General features: G+C 37.7%; 1 pseudogene; it reads right to left on the bottom strand.

Moving 5' to 3' along the window:
- Positions 1-2089: 2089 nt before the first annotated feature.
- LOC113855632 lies at positions 2090-2694 on the bottom strand (annotated as a pseudogene).
- Positions 2695-13445: the final 10751 nt, after the last annotated feature.

The raw sequence follows: 13445 nt of genomic DNA, 5'->3' as shown, positions 1-13445 counted from the left end.
TATAATATTATTTTATTCTACCATTTTGTCGTGGCCAAACAACCTTCTAGTATTTCACAAACTCTACCTATTTATCAACGCTGAATAACTCATTTATTAGAAGTCAATTTTATAAGGCAATGGGTTTATTAAAAATACTCAAAATAAAAGAAAAATATGAACTAACCGTGGGCTTTTTTATTTAAATAATGTCATTTTAAAAATAATTTCTTAAAATAAGTATATTTTAAAATTAATTTCTGGTACTTTTTTTTGCCAATTCAGCAGTAGTATTGCTGATACTACACAGAAAATTGACACATGTCAAATCATATGTATATCGGACAAAATGAAACGATAATACATTTTTATTATATTTTAATATATTATGTCATATAATATCCGATACTCTTATTTTTTTAATCAATTTTAATACTATCGTTACACATTAACTTATACTTGTTTTTTTTATTATTTTAAAAATTTATCATCTTAAACTCTCCTATACTCAATTTTTTATTTTAACAAAATTGATCGTTATTTTTGCATCAATGAGAGGTACTGTAATCGTGTATAGTATAAATTGCGATAGCATTTTGTGGGTTGTTCTTTGATTATAATCAAGCGTCATGTAAAATAAATCAAAATCATATTTAAACTAACAAAAATATTATTAGCTGCTGAGACAAGAAAGCGTAATCTATTCAAAGATGACTAGGTATTTTGATACATTCTCACTAGCTCAGAATCTGTCACTTTATTAAGTGTTAATGAATCATTTTCTAGGATATAGGATCGGCTTTTTTACTTAAATAAGAGTTAATGAATCATTGATGTAAGAGTAGCGATCAAATTTGTAAAATAAAAAATTGAGTACCGAAGAATTCAAGATGATAGATTTTTAAAAAAAAATAAAAATAAGTATCGATTATTGTGTAATGATAGTATTAAAATTGATTAAAAAAATAAGAGTATCAGATATTATATAACGATAGTGTATTAAAATAATAATAAAAATATATTATCATTTCATTTTGTCCTATATACATATGATTTGACACGTGTCAATTTTTGGTGTAATATCGACAATACTGGAACAATAATTTATTAAAATAATAATAAAAATTTATTATCGTCTACGATACTACTGCTGAGTTGGCAAAAAAAAATACCAGAATTAATTTTAAAATACCTATTTTAAGAAATTGTTTTAAAATGACATTATTTAAGTAAAAAAAACCCTAACTGTGAAAGGCATTTCAATTCGTGGGAGTAGATAACAAGCACAAAACCACAATTACATGATCGATCATTTGATGATGTACGTAACAGGGCGCAGTGGACAACAAACCAAACCCCATAGATAATTCAGATTTGGATCCCATATTGCTTGCTGAAGAGTGAAGAGGGATCAATGCTATTTCAAAATAATGAAACTTTGTCGAACTAAATGGATCCCACATTAAAAACAAGAATTATCGAAACAAAGCAATAATATGCAGATCCTGCTACTGTTTGACTTCCCTGCTTTCTGTGTGCTGTCCACATACAAAGTTATTTAGTTTTCCATGACACAAGAAGGAAAATCAAATAGCAACTAAGAACCAAAATCATTCTCCTTTTGGCAAAAAGAACCACAGCCACATATGGCCAAAAGCACTAGAGCCCTTTACTCCCTCTCTCAACATTAATTGCAACATTTATCAAAAGCGTTCTAAAGAAATTGATTAGCTAGTTACCAAAGAAACTAACAAGACAAACAAATTCCCTAATCTCTAGTTCTAACTATGCCGATGCAAAACACTGTCCATTTTTTATTCAAGTGAGTTTCAGGGTCCTAACTCCTAAATAAACTCACAAGGCACAACCCAAGTTGATTCATCCAAAGAGTTAGTTTACAAACGAGAATTTAACAACCCTGACTAAACTAAGCTAAACTATAGCTAGTCCTCCATCTATCAAGGTAATAAATATCTACAATCATTTATTTACAAGGGAAAGCAAAGAAAAATAAAAAGAGAAACTTGCAACCCAAGCAATGGTGAATAACTAAAGATAGTTGACTCAAACACGGTCATGGTTGCTACCATTGTTACCACTATCACTATAGTTACAACACCACTGTCACAACATCATTTCCGACACTCTTCTCAGAGCAATCATCGGCATCACCGGCGAAATTCTCCGCCTCATTGCCATCTCGTGCCACGGTGCCGATTCCGTCAGTCTCCAAGCACCGAACCCTTCTCCTCAACTCACCCAATTCCCTTCCATGAGAAAAAGCTTCTCTTTGAGGGTCAAATTCTCTTCTTCAAGGTGTGCAATTTGCGTGTCTTGTTCATCAACCCTATTCTCCAACTTCTGTTCTTCGCCAGAATTGGGGGTATATCATCTCGAACCTGCTCAAGTCGTGGTCCAACCGCTTCTCCACCGCCACACTATCGCTGACGTCGCCGGAATCTTCGCCGGAATTCTCTCCGGAGTCGTTCTTCTCATGCCGGAGTCGGATCAGGCCTTTCATGGACCCGTAGCCGTCGACCACCCACTGCTCCTTCGCCATCTCCACCACTAACTCCCCCGCCGGCAACATCGTCGGCGTGATCGCTGGCGTCATCGGACACGGCGACACCAACGCGATGCCGCCGGACTTCTTCGCCCGGATTAGGAACGTCGTCGTGTTGTGTGGCGCCAAAGGCACGTCGAGCCGTTCGTCGCCATACTTCCTCTTCGGGTGGTGAAACCGGCGACACCTTCCCGCAGACCGGTTGGCCGTCGGCAGGTGAAAATTCGTTCGGGTTTGGATTAGCGGGTTTGAACCCGTGGCTTGGACCCGAACCGGTTGGTGAAATTTATTTTGAACGCTTCCCTTTCGGTTGACCCGACCGGATGGGGGTTAACGCTGGCGGGCGAGGGTACACGGAAGCGTTTTCCGGCGTGTAAGGTGCCGGCGGGGGATGCGTCCAAACGACGTAGTTTTGGTGGCCTTGCAAGATCTGAGACTGAGCCATCATTGGGGGTAGGTCGTTCATGAATAAAAAACCTCCTAAATTTCACGGGAAAATGAGAGAGAAAAATTAAGGCGAAAAGAAAAACCCTGAAAAAGAAAAGAGGTTTCGTTTTTGTTTTTTTTTTTTTAAATGTTTTGGAGATTAATTGTTGTTGGCGCGGAGTGGGTGGAAAATGGTGTCTGAGGATTCGTAACCGAAAGGAGAAAACTTGTGATGACGAAGGGAGAGAGAATGAGAAAGAGAGCACAACGGTTAGATTTGAGTTTTGGTGAATTGGACGGTTGAATTTGATTGTGTTCATCAGATAAGAAGAATCGGGTTCGTAGGGTTTGAGGAAAGTAGAATCACAGTATAGTTCGGTATCGCAGTGTGCAATTATCACTTTTTTTGAGTTTACTATACTGCCACTGCCAAGTTGCCATGTTTTAATGGATGCAACTTGTTGCACCAATGTTCACCATTTTTTAATTTTTTTGAGATATACTGAGAAATGCATGGCAAATTTATTTAAATAATGTTATTTAAAAACAAATTCTTAATATAAGTATTTTTGGAAACAAATTTTCTGTTAGGTGTTAATTTTGGACATATCAGCACCTATATTGCATGTGCATGTGCTGTAGTAATTTTTTTAATACATTATCGTTTAGAGGCAACCGATACTAGTTTAACTATGAACATGTGATCGGTAGGGATGACAACGAGTAGGGTATTATAGTATCTATCTCTATACCCGTATTTTAAAAAAATATCCGTACTCGGTTCCATACCCGCGTGGGTATGAATATTAATTCTCGTACCTGTACCTTCTGGGTACTTGCATACCCATTTTGTACCCATTACTCGTGCTTGTTTGAGAAAAAATATTTATAAAGAAAATATGTTTATATAATTTTACCTAATAGCATAATAATACAAAAATTCAATATGTAGTTGCCGAACAAGGTACAAACATAGATAAAAACAAATATTCAAATATCATAAATGTTAAATGTATCTTAATATAATAATTTTTTAAACTAAAATTTTTAGAAACAATAAGCAAAAGTAAATACATAAGTTATTTGTCAGTGATAACCCTATCTTGTGTGAGATTTGATCGATTGGTAATGTTAGAGCGACAACGAAATAGATTTGTACAATGATTGTCCTTCGTGTGGGATCACTTGGTGACCTATTGTAACGATATTGACAACTAACTCTAATAAATAATATTTCATAGTTGTTAGGTTTTTAATGAGACAAACATTGAGAATGAGAATAACGTTATAGTAGAGAAGTTCAATACTAATAACAGTAAGTGAATACATAAAATATTGTTTTTAACTTTAAATTTAAATTTGTAAGAAAAATAATAGATTTAATTAAGTAATATATATATATATATATATATATATATATATTAATACTAGTATTTTTAGCTCATATACTATACGAAAGTATTTTATCAAAATACAAATTTTTGAAAAATTATTTAATGAATTAAATATTTATAATGTATATAAATTTTAAAAGAAAGAATTTGAATAAAAGATAAATAGTTACAATAAAATTTTATAATAAAGAAATATACGTGTATATTAAAAAATTATACTTTTTTATCTGAAAAAATTAACAAATAAAAATTAACAATAATTTTTTATATTTATATCTTTTCAAAAACTTCTTTGAACGTGAATAAATAGTAAAAATAATATTATTTAGATTCAATAGATTATAGTTGTACTTGTAATACATATGTTACATAGAAAATATTATTTAAATTAAAATATAAAAATAAAATTTAAATATTATTGATAAATAATAAGTTTACGGTAATAGTAGGTGATTGTAAAATTTATAAAATATTTACAATATATTTATTATTTATCATTCACTTTATGATTTAAACATCAATATAATTTTATTAACAAAATATTTGTGTAAAAAATATTTTATGTGTGTCATATATAAATAATATTTTAAAAAAAGTCAATCTCATATTAACTATGTAATAATTAAATTGTATTAGCCTAATTAAATGATATAAATAGTAAATAAATTTTTTTATTAAAATATAAACTAAAATAAATTTTTAGGTTTACTTATTATTAAATATATTTTAATATTTGATCTTATATAATTTCACATAAGTAATATAATAATACAAAAATTCAATGCATAATTATAAAATAAAGTTTAAGCATATATATATATATACAGGTATGGGGCAGGGTTGGTACTTAGATATCCATACCTGCACCCATCCCCATTAAAATTTGCGGCTTTTTACCTACACTCATACCCGTACCGTATAACGGGTAAATATCTACCCATTGTGGGTAAATTTTGTGGATACTCATCAGGTACTTTATCCATTACCATCCATAGTGATCGGGTTAAATTTAGATAAAAAAATTAAATATAAATAAATAATTTTATAGTACCAGACAATTAAAGGCAATAAACGCCACGTCTTGAATAACCATTTGTATAGTCTGAATAGCGAGGATAACGTTTAAAATCAACGTCTAGGGAGAATTGGGACACATGTTCAAATTCAATCTAGTATCGATTTTGCCTTCTCGACTGCGCTATCAAAGCATCTATGGCAATATTGATTGTAATTAGGACAAGCAAAATTCTCGAAAGGGGTGCTGCAAAATGGCTTCTTGTTCCGCTCCTGCGCTGTCTTCCATTAACGCCGATGTGTAACATTTTGTGTATTATTGGTGTGAAATATTTGGGAACCATTTTTAATTTTGGCAGTGTTATTTTGTGCAAAATCGAAAGGTAGAAATATTTTATGAAAAAAATATTTGTTGTTGTTCCTGCTGGAGAAACCTCTGGTCTGGCGTCCTTCTGAGAATTGCTGATGTGGGAGGGTATCTGCAAAAGGCACTCTGATAGTAAAGTCAGGATTCGGTTCTAAGCAATAAATGTTATTTAATAATGGGAAGTCAACCCCTCACCTGTATTTCCTACCTTCCTTTTATAGGCATTTTATTGGGCTGATGGGCCTTTTGAGTCAGCCTTTATACTGTGGCCTATTTTCCTGGTTTAAATAATACTTTGATTATTACCCTTAATTGGGTTATTTACCTTTTAATCTTGACGAGGGTACCCAGCCTAGTATGCCGAATCGGTGCTCGGTTTCCTTTTCCTATAGGTGGGACCGAGTTGATTCCTTCTCCAGTACACTAGCCCCACAAGCCCGAAGAGTTGCAAAGAGAGGGCTTTTTAAATGCTAGTGGTAAGGTTGCAATAGGTAGTCGGTCAAGGTGTTTTTGACTATACCGAGGGGTTTATTTGGTTAGGGTAAGCTGCAATATATCGAGGCGGGTATCCGGTCTTGAGTGATGGGAATATTTAAACAATGTGTTAGGTTTATACTAAGAGGTAATCGGTTTAGTAACAAAGCGATACAGGCCGAGGTAGGAAATTATAGTATATAAAAATAATAAATTTACGAAGGAATTTTCTAGAATGTTGGTTTTTAGGGTTTGTCAACGGGTATATGAAACGAAAGGGTGCCTCACCTCATCCGTTGATCTGGAAGGGATCTGACGGTTCAAAACGAAAGGGCGTCTTTTCATTTGCCCGACATCAGATCCCTTATAAATATGTGGTGGTCCCTGCGTCCATTTTCTACTCTTTTGCTCTGTGCCGAAACCTGCATACCGTTGCTCCAAACCGAAGAGTGTTCAGAGATCTTAAGCTTTTCTTCCCTACCGACTACTTGTAAGGTGCGTTTCATTTTTTCACTTTTTTCTTTCATGGCTGATAGTATTAAGTGGGAGGATTCCCTGTCGGATGCCTCGGGGCCGAGTACTGTTGAGGTAGACATTATGAACAGAATTGAGGGGAGTGGCGAGGTTTCGTCTATTTCAAATAGGAGGGCTGAAGAAGCACAGGTCAGGGAATGCAGCAACGAAGCCGAGACGTCAGCTTCCAGTGATACTGACGCTTCTGAACCCTTACTGAGTACTAGTCCTCCTAGGGAAAGACAGGTGTTTCCTCCCTGTTCGATACCTGGTTATAAGTGGGTGCACGGTGAAGTGGCCGAGTACTTTTCTCATTTTAGAAGAAATAAAAGTCTTTAACTCTTTGTAGATAATTGTGATATTTCTTTGTGGGAGGCTTGTGACCCGTATCCTATACACCTTGACCCCTGTAAAGGGGACGAGGGCGAGAACCCAGACTTTGTTTTCCTGGGAGGTGTCGGGATGGCCGACACTTTCTTCATGTATGAGTACATGTTTAGGGAATTAGGTATCAGGCTACCCTTCGACGATTTCCAAATGGGGGTTTTGAGGGTATTGAATGTAGCGCCAACACAACTACACCCGAATGGGTGGGCGACAGTTCAAGCCTTTAGGATACTTTGTAAATTCCATTACATAGAGCCTAGTGTAGGTCTTTTTCTTCATTTTTTTTGTACACGTCCATCTGACCTAGCGAGGTGGGTCTCTCTAATAAGGCAACCCGAGTTGCCCTTATTTAAACCATATGCTTTGTCATTCAAAGGTTTCAAAACCGGTTTCTTCAAGGTGACCGTGGACCCTGTAGGTAGGAACTATTTTTTTGATAGCGAGAATAATCCTCTCTTTCCTTTTCACTGGACTCGGGTGTCGCGCCGATACGACATATTCTCTGAGGACATGTTATCGGCTAGGGAGCTGTCAGATTTGCAATTCCTGAAGTCCCTTCCCCGAGACCTTCCTGCCCGACATGTAATCCTCGTGCTCAAGTCTCCGCGTCCTCGCTGGGATATGCAGGGTATGTGTCATTTCGTTTCTAACTTGTATTTGGAATTGAGCTATATTGATTTGACTTGCTATTTTTAATGCAGGCTTAATGGCTCAGCGAGGTGTTGACCTGCTGACTTTCCGGCGCAATCTGAAGCAAAGGATGCCGGAGGGAACGCCTGTTGAGGAGCATCGCCATCCTCAAATTGATCAACTTCCCGAAGTGGCAGAACCTCTCCCTCCGCCCCGAGATGTTGTTCCGGCTGAAGGCCCTTCCAAGAAACGCAAGGACAAGGGTAAAGGCAAGGAACCCGATAGGAAGAGAAAGAGAAGGCATGCCCATTCGGGTGAGCCTAGCGGCGCACAAGGGGCTCGGAAGCAAACCCGAGTGGTGGCTGCTGCGGAAGGAAGCAGTTCCTCTTCCCTGTGGTTCCTTTGGACATGCTTGCCAAGGGCTTCTTGGCAAGCGGGACACATGTCGGCCGGCTCGCTGCTCCCAACTTGTTATCTGATGCAAGGAAAGAATTGGTCGATAGCTTGGACTACGAATCACTCTGCCGCTACTATGCAGAACTTCATGTACGGTCAACAACAATGCTCCGAAAGCTAGTTGGGGATCCTATCATTAAAGTTAAGAAGTTAAAAGCTGCCTATTCGGCTTCTGAGGAAGCTTTGGCAGAGAGTAGAGAGATTCAAGCTAGTCTGGACGAGACCGTTCAATCCCTGCAAGGTCAGGTTAACCAATATAAAGAACATTTCCGGATAATGGAAAACTGGGTGCATGCAGCCGAGGAGGCGGCGAGGATCAAGGGGGAGGAAATGGAGGCGTTAAGGGCAAAGTCCTATCAAATGGAGGAGGCTTTACGGGCCAAATCTACTGAGATGGAAGAAGCCTTGGCGTTGGAAAAGAAAAAGGCTGAAACCGAGATGAGAACCTTCGCTGAGAAGTGTTCTCAGCAAGTATCTTACGAACATGAAGCCGGTTTTAACCACGCTATTCGCCAGTGTCATGGGATCTGTCAAGTACCGGCAGATTTTCATTTTGACATTACAAAGGACTTTTTTGGCGGGAGGTTCATTTCTTACACTGAGGTTGATGACGATGAGAGCCTGACGCCGAAGTGCCTAGACGCATCATTGAGGACGCTGCGAATCCTGAAGCAGCCGGTCCCGATGCGGCGAAAAGGGAAGAAAGTTAGATTATTTTTATTTTGTATTCGTGGGTCATTAGTGCCAAAATTTTGTATTCGTGGGTCATTAGTGCCCAAATTTTGTAATTAGTAACTTTGAAATGGAATTTTGTCTCTCCTTCTCTTATGTCTTGTATCTTGGTCATATAACTTGTACTAATATATGATATGCTTAATGTAATCGTCTTTAGCCGAGTAGGGTACACGGGAAGGAATTAAACTAATTCATCTTTAGGTACTTAAAAAAAGATTTTAAGTTTCAATGGTGACTCAACCTTGGTTAGCGGAGTGGGAGGGAAAAATTAAATAATTCGTCCTTAGCCGAGTAGGAGTACTCGGGAGGGAAAATTTAAATAATTCGTCCTTAACCGAGTGGGGGTACTCGAGAGGGAAATAATCGACCTTAGCCAAGTGATACCTGGGAGGGACTTGTAATCCATTCATCCTTGATCGAGTGGGGGTACTCGGGAGGGAGATAATTCGACCTTAGCCAAGTGATACTTGGGAGGGAAATATAATTGATTCATTCTTAACCGAGTAGGGGTACTCGGGAGGGAAATAATTCGACCTTAGCCAAGTGATACTTGGGAGGAAAATATAATTGATTCATCCTTAACCGAGTGGGGGTACTCGGGAGGAAATAAATGGTGCTTGAATATAACCCTGGTGCATAAAAAATCGTATAGGTGAAAAAGAAGAATTTTATTGATAAGGTGCCTCGTTAAAACCTTTCCAGGAAAACCCTTTTTCACTTTCTTTTAAGAGGATAAACCTGGGATAGGAAAAGAGTACATCTGTTTATGCATTACAAGGCTTTAACTATAATAATGCTTCAAATGTGTGACATTCCAGGTCCTCGGTATTAGTTTTCCTTCCAATGTTTCCAACCTGTATGCTCCGTTATTTAATCTTGCTGTTATCCGAAAGGGGCCTTCCCAATTAGCTGCCAGCTTCCCTTCTCACCGATCTCTGCGTGCATCTCCGGTTACCCGCCATACTAGGTAATTTTATAAAATTGTCGTGGACTGATTTTGGAGTTGAATTTTCTAGCCATCATTCTTCTGCTAGCCTCGATCATAATGACAGCTTGGTCACGTATTTCATCGATTAAGTCCAAGTTGACAGCCAGAGCCTCTTCATTAGCCGATTCCTCTTCATACAATGATTCACGTATTTCATCCAACCAGTAATGCGTTTAACTCCCATCTCCTTTGCTAGCCTGAGATCGGCAAGTAAAGCTTCATATTCGGCTTGATTGTTGGAGGCCTTAAATCTGAACCAGATAGACTGTTCAATAGCGAATGCATTCAGTCCTTCAAGAATGACCCCACTCCACTGCCTAATTGGTTTGATGATCCATCAACGTGCAAATTCCACATGTCTGAAGTGGTATGTTGTTGTGTAGTGAATTCATTGATGAAGTCGGCTAACACCTGAGCTTTAAGGGGGCGTCCGGTTCTCGAAATGAATATCAAATTGAGATAATTCAATTGTCCATGCTACCACCGACCAGCCAACCTGGTTTCCTCATAATTTTGGCCATTGGACAATCTGTACGTACCACCATCCGATGACTTCTGAAAGTAGTGTTTTAACCAACGAGCTGTGTGGACTAAGGCAAGTACACTTTCTCCATTAATTGATACCGGGATTCAGGACCTTGGAGTGTTTTACTGACGACATATACGGGATTCGGTTCAGGTGTTTCTTGAAGTAAAATCGAACTGATGGCGTGATCGGACACGACCAAAATAAACAATCATTTCCTGATTAGGTTTCGGTTTAATTAACACAGGTGGCGCCGCTAGCATATGTTTGTATTGTACGAAGGCATCCTCACATTCATTGGACCAAGCAAATTTTTGGGATTTCTTCAGTAATTCAATGAAAGGCCAAGACCTTTCTGCCATTATTGGCAAGAAATCTAGCGAGGGCTGCAATCCGTCCGGCCAGTCATTGAACGTCCTTGACATTTCGAGGGCTGGCCATGTCGATGATGGCTCTACATTTGTCGGGGTTTGCCTCAATCCCCCTTTCAGACAACATGAAACTGATGAATCCATATTTTTACTGATATTTTAGCATAATTCTAGCTCATTTAATAAGAAAAATATATGAAGAAAGCAGAAAAACTCAGAAAAGAGAATGATTGAAAGTTTTATTTCAATTTGTAGTTATTTTCGCATTTGTAGAATTTATGCTTAGTTCTTAAGGAATTTATCTTGTTTTCAAAGGAATAAGCTGAGCAAAAGTCATGGAAATGGAGAATCAATGGAAAGGAAGAGGAAGAATGGCAATGTTGGACTCCAAAATACAAGAATTAAGGGTTGCAGCTTGGGCGTGATCACTATTGTTAGTGAAAGTGATCATTCCAGAGCCTAAAGGAGAAGAAGAGCCTTGCGTAATCACTTTTATTTACAAGAGTGAGCGTTGCCAGTGTGCGTTATCACTTTCGCCAGCGAAAGTGAACATTCCAGAGAAGACTCCATTCCTAAGGAGCTGCGCGTTGTCACTTTCGCCAATGAAAGTGAGCGTTCCAGAGGGATTTGTATCAGGACAGCTTGCGCATGGTTACTCTTGATCTCGAAAGTGATCACGCGCAGCCCTTGACCTCCTGCGTTGCCACTATTATGAATAAAAGTGAATGTTCCAGAGGAGCCTTCAACTTTGCAAGTTGCGCGTGGTTACTCTTGCTCTTGAAAGTGAACACGCACACTACATAAAGCTTCTGCGTGGTTACTCTTGTGAAGAAAAGTGACAACGCGCAAAACTGGGTTTCTATAAATACATGATTGAAGCGCGAAACTGGGATCTTTTTGCTCATTTTCTGTTTTGTTAGTTAGAGTCTCGTTGAGAGAGAGTGGAGAGAAGATTGGGGTCGAAGCTTGAAGCTCCAAGAAGAGGGATCGGATTGGAGCTCGTGGCCATGGCTGCTCTGCATTCTTCTTCATCTTCTTCTTCTTCTTTCTCTGTTTTTGTTGCAATGTGTGCTTAATTTCCCATAGTTAGGGGTTTATGGAACTCGAATTGATGTATTGATTCGACTTTATCTTCTGAACTTTAAGTTCTTGGATTAATTGAGTTGTTAATTCTGCTTTTCATGCAATCTCTGAATGGAAATTCATTTGATTAATCAAGAGGAATCTTTACCAATGGGAATTGGATTGTTTGCTCCGATCTGAATTGGCAACCAGAGTTTAGGGATTTCTTAGGGATAAGGAGACCTAATTCTGCAATCTTATAGTTCTAATTCTTAATGCAACCTGAAATTGAATTTCACCTAAGGGATTATGGAGGTTTAGTGGATTGTTAGGGTCAATGAGTTAAGGAATTAACCTTTGGCTAGATATATGTGAAACTGATTGTCAATTATTCAATTGCTTGAATGTTCAGAGGATTTAATTGGATTGATATTGATATTCTTGTGAAGTAAATTCCTAACTATCCTTCATTGCTATTTCATTTCATCACAAATCTTATACTCTGTTTCTCTGCAAGTTCTTTGCTTTAATTGCTTTGGTTTATTGCTGTTATATGTTACAAATCTCCTTCAAAAATTCGTATGGCTCAAATGGTTATAATTCTGTGAAGTGGTACTTGAAACCTAAATTCCCTGTGGAGACGATATTCTGATCTTAAATTTACTCATCACTTGCTGCAACCCTAGTGCACTTGCTAGTGTTAGATTGCGAACAGCAAGTTTTTGGCGCCGTTGCCGGGGAAATTAGAGTTTCAATAGCATTAGTAACATAAGAATAGCTAGATTGAGTATTTTGTTCTCTGAATTTCTGTAGTAGTAGTCTGTAGTTAGACATTTTGTCCATTCTGCATAATTCTGCAACTTTTAAACTTGTGTTTCAATTACTTTTACTGATAATTACTGCATAATTTTCGTGGTGCAGTTCTGAATACTAACTTGTAGTTTACTTTTGCTTCATTTTGAATTGTATATGCGTGGCAAAAACAAAAACAAATCAACTCTAGTCTTTGATCCTGACATAGACATAACCTTAAGAAGATTGAGAAAAGAGTCTAGAGCAGAAAAAGCCATAGGGAGTGATAGTGATTTAGAAGCTGTCCATTCTCCAGAATCTCAGAGTAATCCTAGAGTGAAAAGAACACCTACATCTTTGAGACAACTAAATTCAGAAATAGAGATGGCAGAACAAAATAGAATTAGAACATTAGGGGACTATGCAATTCCTAACATGCAAGGTTTTAACTCTTCTATAATCAGGCCAACTATTCAAGCCAACCATTTTGAGATTAAACCTGCTTTATTACACTTAGTCCAACAAGATCAGTTTTCTGGTGAAAATTCTGATGATCCTAACTTACATATTTCAAATTTTCTACAGCTATGTGACACTATAAGAATAAATGGGGTTAGTGAAGAAGCCATCAGACTGAGACTATTTCCTTTTTCCTTGAGAGATAGAGCAAAATGCTGGTTACAAGCTCAACCACAAGGAAGCATCACAACCTGGACAGAACTTGTGAATAAGTTTTTAACCAAGTACTTCCCTCCATCCAAAGCTGCT

This window comes from Abrus precatorius, unplaced genomic scaffold (assembly GCF_003935025.1).
Source record: "Abrus precatorius isolate BTA unplaced genomic scaffold, Abrus_2018 Scaffold11, whole genome shotgun sequence".
In the NCBI taxonomy this organism is placed as follows: Eukaryota; Viridiplantae; Streptophyta; class Magnoliopsida; order Fabales; family Fabaceae; genus Abrus; species Abrus precatorius.
Note: the sequence above shows the minus strand (reverse complement) of the source record. Positions and strands in the feature narration are given on the sequence as shown.